Raw genomic sequence first — 23,507 nt, forward strand, 5'->3', positions numbered from 1 at the left:
AGTATTGATCTTTTGAGTTATCTAGGTACATTAAAATGATGCGGTTCCTGTATGTATACTCACATATGTATTTAAGTAGACTACTATCAGCCATTATCTATGTAACTAGATAAGGAATTGCAAACCAATATATATGTGATTTGTCTTCTTAGTTGAACAGCAGAGTTGTGTGCATACAGACCTTTAAGTACAAATAAAATTTCACCAGTCAGAAGTTCAAGAGGAGGAAGAGGAGCTCAATTCAGTCTCCCTTGCTTCCTCTTCCATGTCATACAGTTGGTTGATCAATGCAGTGGTGGATCTGGGGCTCTCAAATTTCAGTGGCACCCTGCACAGCGCTAAAATTTGGCACCCCTTGCCTCTCTCACTCCATTCTACAGCATTCATACCACCCTAAAACTGCCTCTGATCAATGTTCAGCTTTTTAAAAAAGGACTACGCGCTCACAACCCTAGCAGCTCTACCTGTGTTCTTTTGGAACAGACGCCACAAGTCTCTTCTCCTCCAAATAATTCCAATATTAGGGAAGGTGAACAGGTGCGGAAGTGGAACAATGTGATTATGTGACATAATTTCCTATCGGGGAACTTCATTTCCACTGTGTATACCTCTTAACTTCAGCATATACAGTATTCTTTCTTTCTTTAGTGAATTTTAAAGCCACCCATTAGTTAACAGCAGTTTCATACCCTTAAAAACAGGTACAACCAAATCACTTCTGCCAGAGGGGGAATCATTTTAAAGATTGCAACAGAATCACAGAAGATTACATCAAAATCACTAAAAATCCCAGCAAAGCTATAAAATGGCAATAAAACCAGTTATAACAAGCATGAGCAAACAAAAAGTCCTCCACAGTATTGAAAGTACTTTAGAATTTTGACCAGGCATTCCTTCCTAGGGAAAGTGTTGGATATTCAAAGGGCCACAATGGCCAAGACTCTCTCTCCAGTCACCATCCACCAAACTTAAGATAGCAGGGTAACCTAGAAGAGGTCCTCAGATGGGACCAGAAGCAGGCCTTCAGATGGCAGACAAGGGGGTTTATGCAGAGTGTAAGAAATGTCAGGCTTTAATTAGGCAGACTCAAGAACAGAATATAGACTGGCAGGACCCCTACGAGCAGTAGCTTTACAGTGTCACCCTATGGAAGCAGCCCCCAAGTAGGAATAGATCCACTGATGTATAGTCTGCCAATCTCTAATCCAGATGGTTTATCCAGGAGCATGTTGCAATCAAGGTATCAAAAGTCACAAAGCAGAATTCTCCAGGTACATTTTTGAGGTGAAAACTGGTCTGAAAGCAGGTTGAAATGGATGCAGATAGTCAGAATCATCTAAGAGTGACTGAGCTGTATAAACAGCAGCCACTTGAACAAATTGCCCAGGAAGAATATAGTTGTGACCAAGCAATAGTTGTTACAATTCAAATGTTACAAATATATATAAATATATTTTTCCAAGTGTTTAGCCTACAGGGAATCATGTGTGGAATTGCTAACCTGATGAGAAGTCGATATAACACAAATAATACATTTGGAAAACTAAGATCATTCACAACAAGGTCAGTCCAAGTAAATTTAACTAATAATGCAGTTATGCCATCATGCAAGGCAGATAGCGCAGCAGCTTTATGGTTAGTTTTACAAAACTACTGGAAAACCCCAAGGCCATGCACAAAATGACACCATCATGGATACTAGATACATTAAAATAAAAATCAGGGCTTTATAGATATTATATGCTAACATGCTGAGAAAGTCCAAACAATCACAGGCTTGGAATAATTGAATGGTGCAGAATGTTGATTGCCAGATTCAAGATGAAAAAAAATAAGCAAGTTCTTTTTTACAGGCCAATGCATATGCAATCAGAATCTGAAATAAGCATCTCAGCGGCCATATGTAGTGGCAGTGTATAGCTGATTTTCAGAAGTAATAGTTCACCTTCAAATGAAATGTCTGCACAAAACAAAATTTTCCATTAAGATTTTACCAGGACCATAAGTGCTACTAATGCTTTTAAAAAACTTGTTTACAAAGTTTTTTCAGTAAGAAGAACAAAAGAAAGATAATTTGAATTTCCAAGAGAGTATATGTAAATTCATACCTGAAAACAACTTACAGCTAAGGTAATACTTATATGTCTTTTAAGTCTTCTTCTTTATGTTTAAAATTAATGTTATGTGAAAGATGATTTTGTTGTAAGAGAATCAATTTCAGTCTCTCTCTCTCTTGAAAAGTAGACAATCCTTACACAGAAACTGGTGGAGCTGATTATGTAATGGAATGGAATACTGTATTTTAATTTCTACCAGTCCTACGCTGCTAGGGCACTGGGGACCCCCAAAACCTAGCACTGCAGAACCAAAGGTGTTAGTGTAAGGGGTTGTGTTCATTGCTGTTGCCAGGCTGGAGCAAATCTGGACTAACAGCTATGTTACTCTTCCCTCTTACCTCAACAAGTATACAGACTTGCAAGCAGGGGTTTTACAGCAAGGAAGGAAAGCCTTCTTAGAAGGATGGGAAGTAGCCTATATTCCCTCTTACTGACTTTGAAATGAATAAATCCATATTTTCTAGGAATGAAATGCAATAAAGCTTTATCTCTGTAACCCAGTAATATCACCTCACAAAACCTTTTGCCATAGAATGTCATTCAAAGTGACCAATACAGGCTGTTTGTGGAGGTTTACCAAGAATGAGAACCAAGTTATACTAAACCATTTCTGTAGTGTCTAGAAAGTCCTTTCACTCAAACGCCCACTGCTCCTTTGTTAGGAAATCAGCTGTAGCCCGTGTATATATACAGTGATATGAAATTAATACTTGTCAGAAGCTCTCCTGAATTACCCTCAGGGAACTGTCAGAGATCTCAAGAGATTAAATTGGATTATATCAAGTTTTTCATAGCTACAGATATATCTTACCGAAGCTATATTTTTATTTAATTGTTCTTATAAGTTTTAGTGATTCAATTGTGTCTCACTATCTGGAAAACTGTATCAAGTCGTGGGAGCTAGCAAAGTGCCAGAAGTAGTAGGATACTGTGAGAATGAACAGCTTGGCCTTTAAATTCCTTTTCAGTTTGTGCTATGGAACATTTTTCTTTTGGTTCTCTTTTTCTGGAATTCTCTAGGGTACACAGTGCTGAGGAAATGCACCTTTATCTCATTAGATATGGGCAGCCATTCAGATAGTGTGACATTCTACCAAGGCTGCCAACAGGATTTGGGAACCCCCACTCTACCAGTAAAAGAGGACCCAAATTTGCATATGCTTTGTGTCATATGCAAATTTACATACTCTTCTCTGGGTCAGGTGACAAGCTTCCAAATAAATCAGGGGCTACACACAACTAATAAGCTGCATGACAAACAAAATGTCAACATGTGAAGTTTTTTTTCTTCCTATATTTCCTTACTAGAAAAGGCTTGGGGAAAATCTACACCGGTTGGTTCTATTCATTAAAAATGGGTTATAAAAAAATGTGACAACAGAGGGTGCTGCAGCAATACATAGGCAATAGGAAATTGCATTGAGAGTTACAGTAATTTTTTTTAAAATAGCCTTTAATAGCGTTTTTACAGATCAGTGTAGATCCAGCCTTGATCTGTTGAAGTTCTTTTTACCACAAAGCTGTGAAGGAGCCCTTCTCTCATCATGTGCCAGCCTAAAACCATGCAAAGTATTCAGGTTTCAGGAGCTGTAAAGTTACAGTACTGTTGATCTTTCATCAACTGATCTTAAGCTGGCATTACTGAATTCAGGTCAAGACCAGGTATGATAATATTAGATGTGTAGAGTGTTGGGGTCAAAAGAGATTTCAGAGTTAGAGTAATCAAGGTTCTGACACCCATGGTGGGATAAATTCAAAATTCAATTGTTAAAATGTAAGTAGTGTATTCTAAAAGCACTTGCTCTGTTTATTATTTATGCCTCATATTAACTACAGCAATGCTATTGGCATAGGTGATATGGCTACCCTTTTCTGTTTGGAGCAAAAAGATTCAAACCTTTGCCACAAATAAACCCATTTAAGTGTTTACAGCAGAAGCAACAACCCACTTCCCCGTACCCCTTCATTTTGCGCCCCCCCCACACATAAGGTAGGAAAGCAATTAACCACCACTACCCTATTGATTGCTATTACAATCAGCTTCAGTGGCAGGGTTGCTTAAGGGGGTAAACTACCTACAGCTTGTTAATGCGGGATCTGTGCTGGCTGGCAGTCTATTACTAGGCCAAGTTTAAGATTTAGGTGCTAACATATATGGCCCTATACAACTTGGGAGCAGATTACTTCAGAGATTGCATTACCCTTATGTACTCAGTAGGTCACTGAGTTCTGTGGGAGAGTCTACTTGAAGTTCCTATAATATAACAAGCTCTACAGCAACCTGGAGCAGGGCTTTCATTGTTCTCACCCTTGTTTAGTGGAACACAATTCCTGTTTAGATATGACATACATCTGCTACCTGTACTTTGAGGATATTTTTTGTCAACAAGCTTTTCTAGCTGGATGAAAGAAAGTTTCTGCCTCGATTGTTCATTTGCATTGCTTTAAACCTGTTTTTCGTTGTTTTACTGTGTTGTTGTATAACACCTTCAAATTACACCAAGTTTACACAAACTGTAACATTTTTATTGCACTATGGTCTAGTGGCCATTTAAATATGTTCACTAAAGGATAAACCAGCATGGTGTAGTGGTTAAGAGTGGTGAATTTGTAATCTGGTGAACTGGATTCGATTCCCCACTCCTCCACATGCAGCTGCTGGGTGACCTTGGGCTAGTCATACTTCTCTGAAGTCTCTCAGCCTCACTCACCTCACAGAGTGTTTGTTGTGGGAGAGGAAGGGAAAGGAGATTGTTAGCTGCTTTGAGACTCCCTAAGGGGAGTGAAAGGTGGGCTTATCAAGTCCAAACTCCTCCTCCTCCTCCTCCTCCTCCTCCTCCTCTTCTTCAACCCTATGTAACTCGTTGCATTGCTCACAGGCAGCACGGTGTAATGACCGGTAAATCTTATATATTGAAATCATTGAAATCTCTTTCCAATGAAATAAATGGAACCCATAAGAGAAGTGCTTAACTTTGACCAGAATGAATTCTTTTAGAAGAGTTTCTAACATTGAGTCTGTTTACCACTACCCCCCCAAAAAAAAAGTCAATCACAACTTTTTTGGACTTTCTCAATCTTGTCTTTATTATCTTATAATGAAATTATTTGTTGGAAACTGTACCTTTATTTTTCATTTTTGGTCATGGTGACATGCTCCACAGTTATGCTGGAAACAGGATTTTAAAAAACACCTCAGAGATGCAATTAGATTGCTTAAAATAACCTTGGATGCATTTGTCATAGAAAAGGTCAGAGAAAATGCCAAACTGGATTCTAGTTATTTACTGTACACTTTGACTTCTGCCCCCCTTACATTTGACAAAGTAATCTTCCAAAACTGTTCAAGAGCACAGGAAAGTGCAACTTTTTCCCCTTATAAAATACCTACAGTTTCTAGTCGATAGAGAAGGAACAATCAAGCATAAAGCACAGTCAAGTCCCTTTGATTTAATGGGATATAAAATGGTGAACTGGATCCTACATATAACTGCTATGAGGAGCATTCTGTTTAGAACAGATGCAAAATTGCTATGGACAAACAAGCTTAGAATTGTTCCTCATGTGGTATGCTCATTTAATTCTTCTTTCTTTATTCCTATATGGCAGGGATGTCCAGAGTTGTTGAGCTTTTTTTAGGGGGGTCAGGTCAAACAGTTATGATCCAGGTGCATGAAACAACAGCTGGTATTTTCAGACTTCCAGACTGGTGTTTATTGTGGGATTGGTGCTCCTGTAGACCAGCTGCCAGCCAGCATAGAGAATGCTAGATGGACCAATGGGCTGACTTCCTTTGTTCCCATAATTTAGGTATACCATTTTATTTTACATATATACTAAGACTGAACAATTAAAGTTTGTTATCATACAATCAAAATGACACCATCTACACACATGAGGGGTGTATAAGCAGGCTTTGAGGAAACCCTAAGTTTGCCGTAGTTACACAAACAAACAAACAAACAAACAAACAAACAAACAGGTAATGTGGAGGATTGTACAGGTTCACTGGCATGGAGAGTTGACTGCTAGAGAGGGCAAATGGAGTATCCAGCAAGAAGAGAAGCACTGTACACTACAATATTTTGTTGGAGACCCATTTGCCATTATAAGGCAGAGTTACTATGGATTTATGATGATGTTAATTATTATGATTCCTTACTGTAAAATTCATATACTGCCCTTCAGCCAAAGATCACAGGGCAGTTGCATCCAATGATGCATGAGTGGATTTCCCCTTCCTCTCCTCTTCCCAGGGATGCCAACAATCTTTTCTGGAGGGTCTCCCAATCCCCTGGAGCAGATTTTGAAGAATGGGAGTAAGGCTGAGGGGCTGCATGGGGATGGAGAGGAGGGAGGAGTCTGTTGTGCAAGCATTGGATACAGCTCAATATATATGGAAAAACTCCTTTGGACTCACTACTGCACCTTTAATAGATGAAGTCATGGCAGAGAGGCAGTATATGTTCATACAATTTGTTTTGTATGAACATATAATGAACTTTCCGGAACACTGAAACTTTCCTTTAATAACCAAAGGTCCCAAATAGCAGAGATTCAAAACTGGAATGTGTCTGCACTTAAAAACAAGCTCTAGAGCACATAATTTGCTTGTACAAAGTGGATGGAGATTTGTGTGTATGGAGGCATTCTAATATACATCCTTGCTAGAAAGTAGAAGGAACATCAGTAAAACATTTTACTTGATTTATTAATAGCCAGATAACTAATCAGTGCTTGATTAAATTTGTAAATTGCTAGCATATAATGTGACCCCACTTAAATGTACCCATTAGTGCTATATCATGTCTTACCCAGTGATAGGGTAAATTAAAAATTGCATTGCCTAGTACAGTAATGTGCAAGATATAATGTTAGAGCAGGTTGCTGCTGTTCATGGGAGATTTGCAAACTCTGTAGAATAAAATGGAACATAAGAAAGTTGTGCCTCTACCCTTGCCAGCAGACTGCAGGCTGGGACAGAATTGGGTCTGGGCTAGAAGGAGGCAAGGCAGACATGAAATCAGTGTGAAGATACATGCCATACTGGGGCAGTGAGCAGCACTTAGGAAGCTATTTAAGTTCAGTTGACCCTGGCCTTGGCTTCTTTCTGCTTCTGGAGCCCACCTACCCTTCCACCCTCTGTTTCGCCCGGTTTTTTCACCTTCTTTGCACTGTCTAGATGGGTGAGGAGGAACAAGTAGTTGTGTGTGTGTGTGTGTGTGTGTGTTTGTATTTCAACAGGTTAATTTGGTCACATTAGGCAAAAATGTGTGAGACACAGATAAGGATGGTAGTTGAAGCAACCTTAATGAGTTTGTGGCAATTCCCAAGACATTCCATAACATTATTGCGCATATATATATATATATATATACCGGTATATTCCATGAACCACCCAGAAAGCTACTTCTTATAAGACAGGTTGTAAATAATGTAAATAAAAAAAAAATATGGTCTGAAGACATGATTTTTTCCCTCTTACTCTCTTTCTAATTCCATTCCCCCCACCCCCATAATCATATCAATAGTTCTCTGTTCTGCTGTGCTAAAATTTTGTTCAATTTCATCCATTTCAGATTGCCGTCTTTTAAGGCTTTTATGTTTCTAGCTTTATCTAAAATTGTTCTAACACACTTTTTATAGTTTTATGCCTAAGATAAGCTTTTAAGATGATAACTTCTTATTTATCTTCTTTTAGTCAGTCCTAAACTTAAAAGATTTAAAAAGAAGCTGAACTGTGCTTTCACTTGTTCCCATGAGTTGCAATTCTTATTTTATTTCTGAAGATTGCATAGAATTGACAACATTCTGAAACCGTCTGAATCTAAGTACCACTTGAACCCTACAACAGAAGTTGTTTCTAACTCAAACACCTCTCATGAGGCCAAGGTAATAATGAAATACACCTATTAACTTAAAGAGAAAATCCATAATGATTGTTGAGTGTTAAAAAGAAGAAGATAGAGGGCCCCTCCAGACTGGTATTTTACTGTAAGTGTATTCTGGAACATGTTTTTGATACAATTATAGTTCATTAGCGGTGGATGTATTCTGCTTTATTAGTTGTTCTGTAATGCTTCCTCAATCCTACCTACCACTTTATGGCAGTCTGGAGGGGCTGTAGTGAAACAAAAGTTGTACACCCCTCACCTTGAACATTTGTGGTATGAAAAGTTACAGGATTTCAGCAGGAAGTTACAGGATATGCACTGATTGGAAATGAAGCAGTATGACCACCCCAAAATATTTGCATGTGCAAACAGTATTCTAAGCAGGATTGGGTATGACTGCCTTAATACCATCAGCATGAGCAGAAATGATAATGAATATGGAATAAGAAGGATGTTTTGGAGGGGCCCTAAGGGTGATATCCAATGTCAGACATACTCAGAACAAACTCATTAAAATAAATGGACTTAAAGAACTTAAGTACGGTACATCAATTTCAATGGGTCAGCTCTGAGTATGACTTAGTTGGATATTACTCTAATACTGCAATTGGAAAAAAAAGTCTAGAGGCCAGGATAAAACGTTTAGGCCACATTATCTATTTCAAAAGTTTTATTCTGTATTATTATTATCTTAAAAAGACAATCAATATTAAGAATTGGCTTCCATGGTTTTTGCTGAAGAATAATTGATATAACTTAAAAACAGAGGGTACATTTTGCTGTCTTTCCCCATACCATCTGTATTAAACTGAATGTGCATATTAGCTGCTCATAAAGTATTCGCTGCTCATAAAGTATTCGCTATAAAGTATCAAAATAGACCTGTATTCCCATATCTACTTATAATTTAATTTCACTACCTCAGCTCATTAGCCCGCTAATTCTGATAAACAAATTAAAGAAATTTCAAAGACCAAAAGATAAATAAAAGGCCACTCTTTCACTTTATTAGTAAATGAACATCAGGGCTTCTTAATGATAAATTAAACTTTGGAAGCACACTGCAGGCACAAAACTTTACCCTCTAAATACAGTATGAGATCAATTACTTGGTTTGACGAATGCCAGAACACTTTGCCTTCATTTGAAAAACCAGTTTGAATACAACGGCAACAAAATCTGCAAAATACCCTTTCCTGCAAGTTCAAGCGATGAGAGCAAAACTAGCATAGCCCTGTTTACCTGTTTCCTAGTCCCATTTTAGTGGATTACATTACTGAGTTCAGGTTTCTGTCTGTAAGCAACCTTGAATTCCGTCAGGGGAAAGGATGGAATATAAATATATATAACAACAACAACAATTACCGTATTTTTTGCACCATAACACTCACTTTTTTCCTTCTAAAAAGTAAAGGGAAATGTCTGTGCGTGTTATGGAGGGAATGCCTACGGGTGGCATGCCTATGGATTTTCCTCCTCTAAAAACTACGTGCGTGTTATGGTCGGGTACGTGTTATAGAGCGAAAAATACAGTAATTCAGTAGCAGTATTGCCAGAGTAGGCACAGAGATAAAAAAAAAAGATGTCTGGGTCTGCATCAGCGGCTGGTCCCTGCACCCACACCTCTGTTATATGGCCAGTTGTTGCTGATGAGCAGTAGCGCACATTGTGGTGGGATGCTGCTGGCCACCTGACCCCTGGTTGGTTTCACTGCTGCTGCTTTCCAGGAGGTAGAAGGGGAGGGGAGAGGTGGCCGGAGTGCCAGATTGATTCCATCAGTGCATATACACCATGCCAACTTTGCTGCCACGCCACCTTACCCTCCCTGTCTCCCCACAAGCAGCAGCAATGCAACTGACCAGAAGTCAAGTGAGTAGTGGTGCCTCACCATACTGCTTGCTACTGCTGGTGAGAAACCATTTTAAGTTAAGAAGTGGGCTGTCTTTAAGCAAATTCAGATCTTCCACTCAAGGCCTGTGAGAAGGAACCTGCCATTGTACAAAATGGGCTGTAACTTACTGATAATCAGTGTTTTCCCCACTAGAAAAACAGGTACTGGTACTCACAATGACGTTGTTACAGTGAGTGCCACACTTTTTAACCACAACCCCCAAAAAGGTGCCGGTACTACGTACCCTTGGGTACCCTCTGAAAAAACAATACTGCAGATAATATATTTCTAAAGTTTCACTTGAGAACCATAAGAACCAACAAATGTCCTGTCATTATGTCTTCTAGGTCTGTCTTGTATTAGATTACTCCTAAGTACAAGTCTGTCCTAACTGATTTGTCATAGCCCTCACCCTCTACTTCATCGGAAATTCAGATGGAATCAAATGCAGGAAAACTGAGATGTGGAAAAAATGTTTCTGAGATTTTTAAAAATTATAATCCCCCCCCTCTTTTTTCTATAAGACAGCCATTTTGAAGTATTTTTTCCTAAAATTACCCACCATTTTTGTGTTTGGTGGCAGTCATTCTCCCCACGCCCTAGAATAATCCTACATCTGGAGGATGCAAAATGCTGGCTGGGATGTTAGTGCAACTGCTGTTGTAGGCACTTACAGGAGCAATAACAAACAAATATATAACTTATCTTTGTAAAAAGGAAAGAAGCTGTACGACTGCAAATGGTGACATGTACTACCAAGAAACTGTTGGAATGTATATTCTGTTCCTGGAAAAATTAAGTTAAATGATTCCCCTGCTACCAAAAAAATCCTCATTCCACAAACAAGGGGGATAATTCTGAGATGCCATTTCACATAGCCCAATTTCTAACAAGAAACTACAAGCTACTTCACATACATTTTTTAAAAAGTTAACAGTGCATTTCCATGGTTGTTCACTTGTAAGTCCCACTATGTTCTGTGGAACTTACTCAGAGGAAAGTTTACACAGGATTTCAGACTAAATTTCTGCAGTCTAAATTTCTTTACTGGAAAATGTGTATTTGATAACATGTCAAGTGTGACAAAAATGAAATTTTTATTCTACATGAGCATATGAATCAGCAATGAATATCAGCTTCATATATCAGCAGTGATTAATGCATAGCTACACTAGCCAATTATTGCACCTAATCTACAAATCCTGTGTTCATGCAATCTTTGCATCTGTTGCTTACCTCTGAAAAAATCTATGTACAAATTCTTAAGCTGACAGAGCGAATCTCAGCATCAGTCGTCAATACCAATAAATCAAATGTCAGTTTTAATAAATAATACATCATTAGGTGGCATTTCTTTCTAGGTTGGTAAGCTTTCTGAGATATATTAAATAGAACTTCTATTAATTATCCAGTTCAATTCATTTACAAGTGATTTTATAGCGTGTAAAGCTCTTCTGTGCATTAGAATATGCCAATTCACATATTAAATAGGAGGCCAGAAATGAAATTGCTCCAGATAAAAGTAGAATGTTAATTGGATTGCAACAAATAATTTTGTATTAAAGTATCTTTAAACATTATTCTCCTGCTAGGCCACCTATAAAGCAGAAAGTAGAAAGGCTCAAAAGGGCATCAGCTCATCTGCTTTACATGCAGAAAGTCTCCAGTTCAATTCCCAGCATCTTCAGGTAGGACTGGGATAGGTATGGAGTGGGAAATTTATTTTGTTTACATTTAAAGGCAAACCTACCTAATTCACACATTCCAAAACAATATTCAAATTGAAGTTGCACTTCTCTGAATTTTGTAGTACAGTTTTCCAGTCAGGTAATGTGTACAAGGGATGTGGGTGGCGCTGTGGGTTAAACCACAGAGCCTAGGGCTTGCTGATCAGAAGGTCGGCGGTTCGAATCCCCACGACGGGGTGAGCTCCTGTTGCTTGGTCCCTGCTCCTGCCCACCTAGCAGTTCGAAAGCATGTCAAAGTGCAAGTAGATAAATAGGTACCTCTCCAGCGGGAAGGTAAACGGCATTTCCGTGCGCTGCTCTGGTTCGCCAGAAGCTGTTTAGTCATGCAGGTCACATGACCCAGAAGCTGTACGCCGGCTCCCTTGGCCAGTAAAGCGAGATGAGCACCGCAACCCCAGAGTCAGCCACGACTGGACCTAATGGTCAGGGGTCCCCTTTACCCTTTAATGTGTACAAAGATTCATATACTAGTGTGCATGAAAACACACATATTCATGAACGTAACATCCAAAAAGGAATTTTATTAAGGAATATTACTTCGCAGAAAAGTGTATACTGCAATAGGGGAATCGGCATACAAAAAAATGTGCATAATACAGACAAATCCAAACTAAGGTACTGATGAATGCTCACAATGACTTTTAAAAAATTAAATAAATCACATACTTATGTAGAAATGTGGAAATTGATAGACTCATCCAACCCCAGGGACACACCCTTGCCTGAAATCCGGAAGCACCAACTGTCATAGTAGACAATACTGAGAACAGATGGACCAATGATCTGAGTCAGCATAAGGCAGTTTCATATGTTCTTATGGTTCTAACAGGACCTTCTTGGAACCAAGTGTGAAATTTGTTTAAGCACCAATTTTCCCTTTTAGCCACTATTGTTTCTAGGTCTACTTAGCTTTCTCTTTGTCATCTTGTGTGTAACTGGCTGAATTTCACCTTTCCCCCTTTATCCTTTCCTCTTCCTGCCTGCAGCTCCCACCTGTGCAATAAACTAATTATACAGGCAGTGCTTTGTAGCCTTGCTCTACTGGGTACAAGCCTACCAATTTCCTGCCAAGGATTTTGTTGCAACTCCAATCCATCGCTGTTTTTATTTGCTCCTGTTCCAGCCTCAGTACTGCCATGCTCCTTGGCTTGGCCTCTCAGCATTAATTCCTATCTGACGCTAAGGTGTAGACTCTATACAATATATCCCACTTGATGAATTACTTTGAATTAGCCAGCCTTCCTTAATCTGACTTCAGGATTCCTTTTTGTTCCCTGCGAGTTCCATACACCTGCAGTGATTTATCCTCCCTCTTGGATCATGCCCAAATTATAGTCTCAATCTGTTGTATGAAACTCTCCTTAGTTCCGTCGCAATAAAACTAAAGTAGTTCATGTTTGCTACAACCTAACATATAAAATGTAAAATGCAGAGGAATTTAGTTGCTTGATAAAACAAACAACCTTAACCCAGTGAGACTTGTTTCAGAGCAGGGGAGGAATTCAGGGAGGATGCAGTCCATCTAGTCATTATTATCCTGGGTTGTTAGTATTTAAACTTCAAGTTGTATTACATGAACAATTACATTTCTGGTTTTATTTTAATCATAAGATTGAAAATAATATTAGTGGATAAACATATCTCTCTCTCCAAAAAGTGCCATCTATCTATTCTATTTGCAGAATCTTTATGGAGTAGTAGTAGACGACAAATGAAGTAGTGATGAATAGAAGACACATGGCTTTTTTTCTATACATAAATGCTGCTCATACATTTTAGGCAAGCATCTTTGTGGTGCATGTGACGTGTTCAGTTTCCTTCCATTTCCAAGAAAGCTAGGAAAGGACTGCTGTCTTAGCAAGATGGTCATGTTCTCATTCACACAAATGATCCCCAGTAAGTTACCTCAATAACCCCCAATGACTGCAGTATGCAAACTCACTGAGTACACTGAAAAGCATGTCAATGTCATACTAGAATAGAATAAAATTAAATATTCCTAAGAAGGTAAGTGACAATCAAGTGAACTAGTGGAAATAACCATTGGTTTGGACATAGTGAGTATGATTTCTAGCAGACTTTGTACAAATAATTGTCAAAAACTCACTAAAGCATGCTACCTAAACACTTCTATAGCCTTGCTGTGTTAGTACTATTGCTTATATCACAAACATCAGTTCACATAAGTAAAGCACATTGTGAAAATGGCAAAATAGAGGATAATATGGTGGTTTGCTTTGCACAAATATTTGCATGGTATTTGGTATTGATGCCATACATGGTATATTGCAACTCATGCTTAGGTGATTCTCAACACAGATATTCTATCAAGCTCTGCCAAGGCAAGGCAAGACAAGACAAGGAATCCAAACAAAAGAGCAAATACCATATTGTACTTTCTCACCCAACAACAGTTCAGTCGCAATGACTCCCTAATCTGATAATAAAATAGGAACTGGGAGAGAAAAATACTTGCTCACACACTGAAATAATTCTTTATCCACAGGCAAGGACCTGAAATGACTCCTTGATGGATGATTCTGTAGCCTTTTGTTAATGTGGTTTATGCTTTATATTTTGTTACTGATAAACTATGAAATTAGTTCTGCTTCAGTGTGGCATCGTATCTGGCAGCAGTTTCACTTGGCTGCTGCCAGACCAGAAACACCAGGTCCTCAAGAGAACTCTGAAACCTGCTGACTGGCAGGCCTAGAAACAACTCCAGGGACAAAGGACTCCCAGAACAGCAGTTTAATACTAAGCACATTAGAAGTTGCTTTATTTGATTGGGATCCATTTTTCACTTGCCATCTTCCATTCCACTGAGACGCCATTGAGCATGTAATGCAGAAGGGTTCTCATTGTTGCTAGTAATGAGAGAGAACAAAACAAAATCAAAACAATAATCGCTTCACCCTTCTGCAGAACTACAGACGGTTCTGCCTTCTTGATCCCTCTAGTGATGAAGACCAATTATTCTCCACGGCTGTGTGTTTTCATTGCAAACATGTTATATTGCTTTATAATTGACAAAATGTAATATAGTAATGCCTGAGATATGAGAAATCTAATTTTTTACTGAGAAATACTTCATTTGGGCTACACATAACCTTTTAAATATCAATAATCAGCATTGATGTGGGGCAGTACTCTGAAAATTTGTATATATATAATTCAGTCACTTTTATTGCATCCTAGAAAAATGCTTAAAATAATGAGGATTAATTTTTAAATCTGTGCCAGGAGGTTAAACACCAATAAGCAGTTTTAGACATTATGGAGAGCCAGCTACAGGAGATGAATGCATTAATGAAACTAAGGCTGCAATCCTAACTCCAGTTTCCTGGGAGTAATATCCATTGAATTCAACAGGACTTCTGAGTAAAAATGTAGCACCCTGCTTGTGGTTAACGCTTAGCTGGAATGAAATATTCAACGCAGCAATAGAGAAATTAAAATAATAATTTATTTGTCAGACAAATAAATGAGAGGCACAGTGGTATATGGTTACCAAGCTCTGGCCTGGTCTCCTGCCATTATGGCCAGCACTTATATTCCCTTAATCCAGCCCCCTTTGCTCCTCCTGTGGCTGCCTCTGTCCAATCAGCCTGGTTGAAATTCCTATTGGTTGTTTGCTATAACCAATCACAAAAGATACACCCATATCCTCCTGTCCTTATATGGAACACAAAGAGCTATATATTGTTACATCTATAAATGACAAATAAGTAGTAATATATCTTACATGTGTCTCAACAAGGAATCTTAATTACCAGCTCACCTCTTGCCCTCCTTGCCCTATTGCCTTCTAAAACAAATGGTTAATCTTAAATTTTTATCTTAAACATATGTCAAGGATCTTGAGTTCACATCAACATTGAAAGATCTCCTTCATTTGAAGGTTTCTAAACAAATGCCTGACAACTATATATCAGGAGTGCTCGATGGCGTCTCCTGTCTGGCAGGGGGGCTAGGCTGGTGGCTGACTTAATTTCAGGATAAATACAACTCTTACAACTATATGAAATAAGAATCTAGCATTTCTTAAATCCTTTGCATAATTACATTTAAGCCAATATATTTAATACATAACATAGGTAGCCTTTTAAAAGGAATAAGGCCTTTGTAAAGTAAAAAAGGAACTTAGTAGAAAACAGCTTCAAAAGAAGCCTCTTCAGTTTACACCCCCCCTTCAGCCAGCTGCTTTTCCCATTAGCTCTTCCCAACATTTATTGCCCTTTAACTCTCTCAGTTTAAGAAAGAAACAGCTTTAGAAAAGACTTCCCAAAAATGCTCTCTTTCTGCCAGCTAGATGCTTCTCCATTGCTCTTGGCCTTTTTAACCTTAGAGAAGAAGATCTGGCTCATTTTACTGGGAGGCACATTGGTATTATTTTACTATTTACTCATTCCTAATTATGTTTATCTCTGCTTTTTTTATCTTCTGTAACATGTAGGGTCAGTGTCCTCGCTCTCAGCCTGTAATTCCCCCTTTTACGACTTTGAGAATTGTTTTCTGCTATAAATCAAGGGGCCCCTTGTCTAGGAGGAAAACATTGCCAAGGTTCTCTAAGCAGCTGGTCTTCTGCCTGGCATGAAACTTTTGAAAATCTTTAAGCTCTTTTTAATATACAAGCCCTGATCAAACATTAATAAAATGCAGGCTTATGATTAGATGCCTCATTCCCCCCTTTCAAGCTCAAGGACCTTCATCCCAAGTGTCCTTGATAGCTTGACCTTCATCATATTCCTGAGGTAAAGCTCTGTATAGGGCCATGATATGAGGTAGAGTTTCATTCGAAATCATCTTGCTAATTGTACTTCTAAAACATGAAATGATACATGGCACCATACATAAAACCATTATTACAACCGTCAAGAAAAACAAGCAAGACAATAGTATCCCTTTGAGTCCCGCAACATTAGGTAACCAGTTAGTGAGCCATCCCATATCCCATCCTTCCCATGTTTGTACTGGGACATGTGCTATACTCTCCATCTTTGTGGCCAACACACGGATTGCCTCACCATTATCTGAAATGTTAAAGCAACAGGCATTCCCTGTCAAGTTCAAGACTCCACATAGGCCTCCCTGCCTGGCAAGTACATAATCCATTCCCATTTTCAGCTGCAAAATGGCGGCTCTACTTTCATCCAGCTGTTGTGCAATAAGTCTCAAACTCTGGGCCGTTGCATTGGTTACAAGTTCCACTACTGCTTGCAATCGAATTATTCTGTTTAGATTATAAATAGGATCCCGTGCCCCTTGTATGAGCTCACCAGGATTCCAGGAGGCAGGATCATAATAGGCTATAATGCGCTCTGGTGGCCAATCATCAGTATCGCTCCAACTTTGGGTACTTCCTCCTGCTATACGAGAAATATCAGCGTTTCTTCGTGTACGCTTGGCCGAATCAGTGGGCATAATCCACATTGGTGGTAATATCCATCCCAGGAAACAAGTCCCACTCCATTTGGAAGGGAGTTGCTTGTATGCCCATTCTCCACATATCCACCACAACCATCGGGTCTGAGGTTTTTGGTATGTGGAGGACATAAGGCGAAAAATCAAAAGGGGTAGAGAGTTCACAGTGCAGTATGTTAGATTGCCTTTTTCTGTCACAGTTATGTTCCATACCACTTTCCATGCATGAATAAAAGGAGGTGCACAGGGCAAGGTATTCCGAGTTCGATAGGTAGTACCATTTGCCCAGGTTTGACTATTCTTAATATAATCCCAAGTATAGTGACAATGAGAAGAGCCTACCATGGGAGGATCAGCTGCCTCTGATGATTTATGTACACAGAATTCCCCTTGTACAGGTATAACTCGTAGTGGTTTAATTGAGTTCCATCCGGGGAAATTCTGTACTTCTGTTTGGTGTGGCATTTCGCTTACCATACCAATGGCATTTAATGGTATCGGTAATAAGGGCATACCTCCCTCTGAATCATCTGGCCCAAGAGAGCAAACAAGGCAATTGGTCCTATTTGCAACATTGGCTACCATCTCAGCTAAGCCTACCCACATATTGTGGTCATGGCGGAATCCATATTTAGCAAATTTGGTCAGATTCAAGGACTCTTCCCCTTCCCAAGGGATCAGGATTAATAATAAAATCATGTTGATGTGTAGTATATGCATTCCTTCCACAAAAGATTACCTTATTGTGATAGCATAAAAATATTAGCCCCAATATAATTCCCCCAGTGACAGAAATGGGGAACCACCAAGACCAAAACATATATCCCAAGGATCCCCAATGAGTAATATCCTTGATAATTGTTCCACAAGGGGGGGCAGTCAATTAATTGTATAAGAGAATCTTTCCTTTCACAATCGCTGGTTCAGATGCTCCTCAAGCTTCAGGCGTGCGCAGGTCAGCCAGCTTCCAAGTTGTGGCTGCAGCAGGCCGGTCGTCTAATGTTGCCCGTGACCTAGCCCGTTCCGGTAGGGCTAGATACAGGGGTTTTTGGAGAGAGTCAGTTTAAGAGGATTAGAGGGGTCACCTTTGCACGTCCAACTGCCTTCGGACTTCTTCAAACGGGAGTGATGAATCCAGGGGGTCACCTCAGCTACCTTCACCGCTGTTGGAGTAGAGAGGAAGACGGTGTAAGGTCCACGCCACTTAGGTGCAAGTGGATCTCGTTTCCACTCTTTCACCCATACGCTATCGCCAGCCTGGAACTGATGAATCGGCTCGGCAATGCTGCACGGCGTGCGCTCGAGGGCCCACCTGTTAAGAGAAACAAAAACACGGGAGAGAGATTGCACTTGTTCCTGTGTCACATGGTCTCCTATTTGTCCACAATTAGGCTTTCCATGGGGACATATCCCACATGTTGGATTCCAGGAGGTTGTACCGGTCCCTGCCTGGGATTGTTTTTAGCACAAAGAACACATTTCTGTGAAATGCAAGTTGCTAATTGTGATAGGTTAATAATATACAACTTCCGACTGAGACTCTCTCTGGTTGCAGTACCACCAAGGTGAGTAGATTCATGATAATTTCTTACAATTGTGCCTGCTAGGTGATGAGGTACATATATCCTATTGTCCGGCAGGATCATCCAACCGTCCTTCACAACCGCTCCTTCCTGTTCTGCCCACTTCCTCTCTTCTGGGGTATAGTGAGGTTTAACTTCTTCTGGAACTACCTCTGGTATGAGGGCTGCTATAAATCCTCCCACAGGCTTTTGGGCTGCCTCTCGGGCTGCTTTGTCAGCAGCATGATTTCCTCTGGTTATTGGATCCCTTCCTCGTCCATGACCTTTGCAGTGCATTACAGCAATCTGTTCTGGAGCCCATACTGCTTCCAACAGGATTTCTACTTCAGGTCCATATTTCAAGGCCTTCCCGTGGGCTCCTATTAGACCTCTTTCTTTCCATAGAGCACCATGTGCATGCAGGGTTAAGAAGGCATATTTAGAATCAGTATAGATGTTTGCCTTACATCCGGCTGCCAATTGCAGAGCTCTAGTTAAACCTATAAGTTCAGCTTTTTGTGCTGAGGTGCCAGCAGGCAAAGCTTCAGCTTCCACAACTTCCTCATTGGTGACCACAGCATATCCTGCTCGTCTGGCACCTTCATGCAGGTAACTGCTACCATCAGTATAATACACAACATCTGGATTTTTCAATGGTTCATCTTTCAGATCGGGTCTACTGGAATAAACTTCATCCATTACTTGGAGACAATCATGTGATTCTTCATCATCTACCTCTGGTAGGGGCAGCAAAGTTGCTGGATTGAGCATATTCACTACTCGTAGATGAATCCTGGGATTTTCACACAATAGGCCTTGGTATCTAGCCATCCTTGGGTTTGTTAGCCAATAACTACCCTTATATTCCATGAGTGTCAGAACAGCATGAGGTACATTCACATACATCGTCTGGCCGAAGGTAAATTTATCAGCTTCTTTGACAAGGCTTGCAGTGGCCGCTACTGCCCTTAGGCATGGGGGCCATCCTTTTGCTACTGAGTCCAATTGTTTTGACAAATAAGCTACTGGACGGTTCCAACTTCCTAATCTCTGGGTCAGGACTGCCGCTGCAATCCCATTCTGTTCATGTACATACAGCTGAAAGGGTTTTTCCGAATTAGGCAGTCCAAGGGCTGGGGCCTCCATAAGTCGTTGTTTGATAACTAAAAAGGCTTGTTGTTGCTCAGGTCCCCATACGAATGGATCCTTTTCTGCACCTCGAGTGCTTTCATGTAAGGGCTTGGCCAGACTGCTGAAATCAGGTAGCCATAGTCTACAAAACCCTGCTGTTCCCAGGAATCCTCTGAGTTGTTTCCTTGTGGTAGGTTCCTTGATAAGGCAAATAGCTTCTTTCCTCTCTGGCCTCAATGCTCGTTGTTGGTGTGAGATGTCAAAGCCCAAATATTTGACCTTTTCTAAACATAACTGTGCCTTTTTCTGGGAAACTCGGTAGCCAGCTTCCCAGAGCAAGTGGAGCAGTTCCTCTGTCCCTTCTTTACAGGTATCAAAATCCTTTGCTGCTAGTATAAGGTCATCTACATATTGCAGAACCACCTTTTCTCCAGGTATTGAGGGGTAACTTGTTAGATCCTTCGCCAAGGCAGTGCCAAATAAAGTTGGGGAATTTTTGAATCCCTGGGGCAATCTCGTCCAGGTTAGCTGGCCTTTTGTTCCTGTTAAAGGGTCTTCCCACTGGAAGGCAAATATAGGTTGGCTCTGTGGTGCCAGCCGGCAACAGAAGAATGCATCTTTCAAGTCCAATACAGTAAAAAATGTTGCTTCTGGTGGGATCAAACTCAGCAGGGTATATGGGTTTGGTACATTTGGGTGCAAGGTCTCGATAGCCTGGTTTACGAGCCTCAAGTCCTGTACTGGCCTGTATTCATCTGTCCCAGGTTTCCGAACAGGCAATAGAGGTGTGTTCCATTCTGATTGGCAGGGCTTAAGCAGACCATATTTTAATAGGCGGTCCAAATGTTTCTGGATGCCCTCTGCTGCTCGCCGGGGTAAAGGATATTGCTTTACAGATACAGGGGTAGCCATAGGTTTTAGGGTTACTACAATTGGAGCTATATTCTTAGCCATTCCTGGTGGGCTATTTTCGGCCCATACTCCTGGTGGCACCTGTAGGGTTCGGAGGAGCTTGTTTAACTCTGTATCCAATGTGGGTTGGACTTGCAGGGCTGACATTAGGCGCCATGATTGTTCCTTAGGTACTGAGAGGGAAATTATTCCTGCTGCCTTTGATGGCAGTTTCATTTCTGGACCTCGAGGAGTGAAGGTGATTTGGGCCTGCAATTTGGACAGCATATCTCTACCTAAGAGAGGTATTGGACACTCAGGTATATACAAAAACTGATGGGTTAAACGATGTCCCCCAATCTGGCATTCCAAAGGTTGGAGGAAAGACCTCTTAGCTGACTGACCAGTGGCACTTTTAATGACTACACTTTTGGATGCCTTTTTCTGCAATAGTTCTGGGAGTACTGAGTATTCAGCCCCAGTATCAATCATAAAGTCTATTAAATGGCTCCCTAATTGAATCGTGACCGTGGGCTCCTGGAAGCCTAACTTTATGGAGTCTGGTCGTTCCTAGTCTTGGGTAAAATCCTCCTCTGCCAGTCCAATGACATTGTCCCTACTCCGTCCTTGTCCAGGTCTCTGATATCTTCCATCTCGGATCATTCCCCGTCCCCGTCCCTGGTTTCTTGGGCCGGAGCCTGGGCCTGGGCCTGGGCCTGGGCGTACTTCTTCCAACCTCAGGGGTTCAGGACATTCCCGCTTCCAATGACCCTCCTTCTTGCAATTCGCACATTGATTCCTTCCCAGTGGTGGATTCCTTCCCCGCCCTCTCCCTCCATTTAAGGGAGAGTAGTCTTGCTTCACTGCTGTGGCTAACATCACCATCTTTTCCTTCTGCCACTTCTTCTTCTCTTGCTTCTCAGCCTCATCCCTATTCCGATAAACTCGGTGTGCAATGGCCATAATTTGGCTCATCAGCATCCCTTCCCATCCTTCTGATTTCTGAATTTTCTTACGAATGTCAGAAGCGCACTGGGCCACAAATGTAGCAGTAATCATTCTGCTGTTTTCAGGGGCTTCAGGGTCAAAAGGAGTCCATATACGATAGGCTTCCTGCAGCCTCTCTAAAAAGTCTCCTGGACTCTCATTTGGTCTCTGTTCTACTTCTGAGACTTTAGACATATTAGTGGGCTTCTGGCATGCCCTGCGGATACCTTGCACAAGCGTCTGGCGGTAGGTGGTAAGCCTGGCCAGATGAATTGCATTGTTTGGATCCCAATTAGGATCTTCCAAGGGAAAGTTGTCTTGGAGATGACAGTCAATATTAAAAATATTTCCCACTCTGGCCTGCTCACGCAAATATATCTGTGCCTTTTCAATTATGTCTCTCCTTTCCTCAGTGGTGAACAGAGTATTCAGGAGCTGGCGGCAATCTGTCCAAGTAGGACTATGAGTATTTATTATTGAAGTCACCAAGTCCATCATAGCCTGAGGTTTTTCTGCAAAAGATGGGGTGTGTGTTTTCCAATTCATCAGATCCGTAGTTGTGAATGGAATGTACTGGAGGGTCGAAGTTCGAGGTGGCCGTGGTCCGAGTTGCCCGTTAACCAGCACAGGCTCCTCAAGTGCATCAAATACTTTTCTGAGAGGGGCTACTATGTGATCTTTCTCTTCGCTTTGCTCTAGGGGCCTCAAATCATAGGGGATGGTATTTGTCCCAAGGCGTTCTTTTAGCAGCCTTATACGCCTGGCTGTATTGCTTGCTGACCGATTAAGGTCTCCCTGTAACTTCTGTAATAATTCTCTAGGACTTGGATGTACAGGGGTTTGGGGTAGGCAATCAGTTGTTCCACTAAAAGAGACTGTAGATGGAGTTCTACTGGGACTCACAGATGGAATAACCACTTCTGCTTGGGCTTTATTATAGGCCTCCAATGCCTCCTGAAGATATTTATCATAATCTATCAAGGAATCAAGTTCTGTGACTCCAGCCCCATTATTCATTCCACTTTCTTGCCTTGGGGTTACAACTGGTGGAGTGTTTGGATTAGGCTCCCTTCGATGTGGAGCATAGGGTGGAGGTGGAAGCACCTCTTCCTCTGGTCCCTCAAAAATGGGTTTGAGTTTATTTGGCAAGATTCCTTTCCTAGCTTCGGCTTTTACAGCCAATAATTTGCATCGTTTGACCTTGCATTCCCTTATCCATGGAGGATTTTTATTTAATGTGCTCAGCCAAGAATCTATATATGAAAATTGTTCTGGGCATCCTCCAGTTTCTTTGGCGATGTTAGACCAAAGTTTGCTTACTAAATTTATATCAAAGGTTCCTTGAGATGGCCATTCAGTATTTTGCTTCGGCCACTCTAATTCACTTAACGTTCTCAGGCGCTCTGGCGTCATTTTGACTCCATACGCCCCTGAGAAGGCTTTCTTAAAATTATTTAACATACATTCAAGAGGTGTATTTTCCCCCTTTGAACCCCCAACTCCCATTGTATGGCCCTGTGAAGTATCCACTCAGTCACTCACACACACGCTTCGTGGGTTTCCTTGCCTAGTGAAGTCGCCTTACTAGGAACCGAAGTACTGCCCACTCCACACTCAGGTCAGCTACAGATTGCTCTGTACTTTCTCACACATACAATGCGCTGGATACTTCACCACACACTACCTCCCAACTTTTCCCTTTTCCCCCACCAGACCACCATCTGATGTACCCAACCACCTAGCATACTCAGTTCCCCTTTACTGAGACGCAGAAGTTTGATCAAGACTTCTCTTCCTCCCAATTAATTGGAGGGCCAAAAACCCCTTAGTGCACTTACCCTTAGTTGGTTGCCTGTTTATTT

At 40.8% G+C, this 23,507-nt stretch overlaps 1 protein-coding gene across 3 annotated transcripts in view; it reads right to left on the reverse strand.

The window, feature by feature from the left end:
* EPHA6 (EPH receptor A6) overlaps window positions 1–23,507 on the reverse strand; it is a 367,313-nt gene that overhangs the window by 181,255 nt on the left and 162,551 nt on the right. The gene's annotated exons all lie outside the window — the stretch shown is intronic.

This window comes from Podarcis bocagei (genome assembly GCF_964188305.1).
Source record: "Podarcis bocagei genome assembly, chromosome: 6".
Classification (NCBI taxonomy): Eukaryota; Metazoa; Chordata; class Lepidosauria; order Squamata; family Lacertidae; genus Podarcis; species Podarcis bocagei.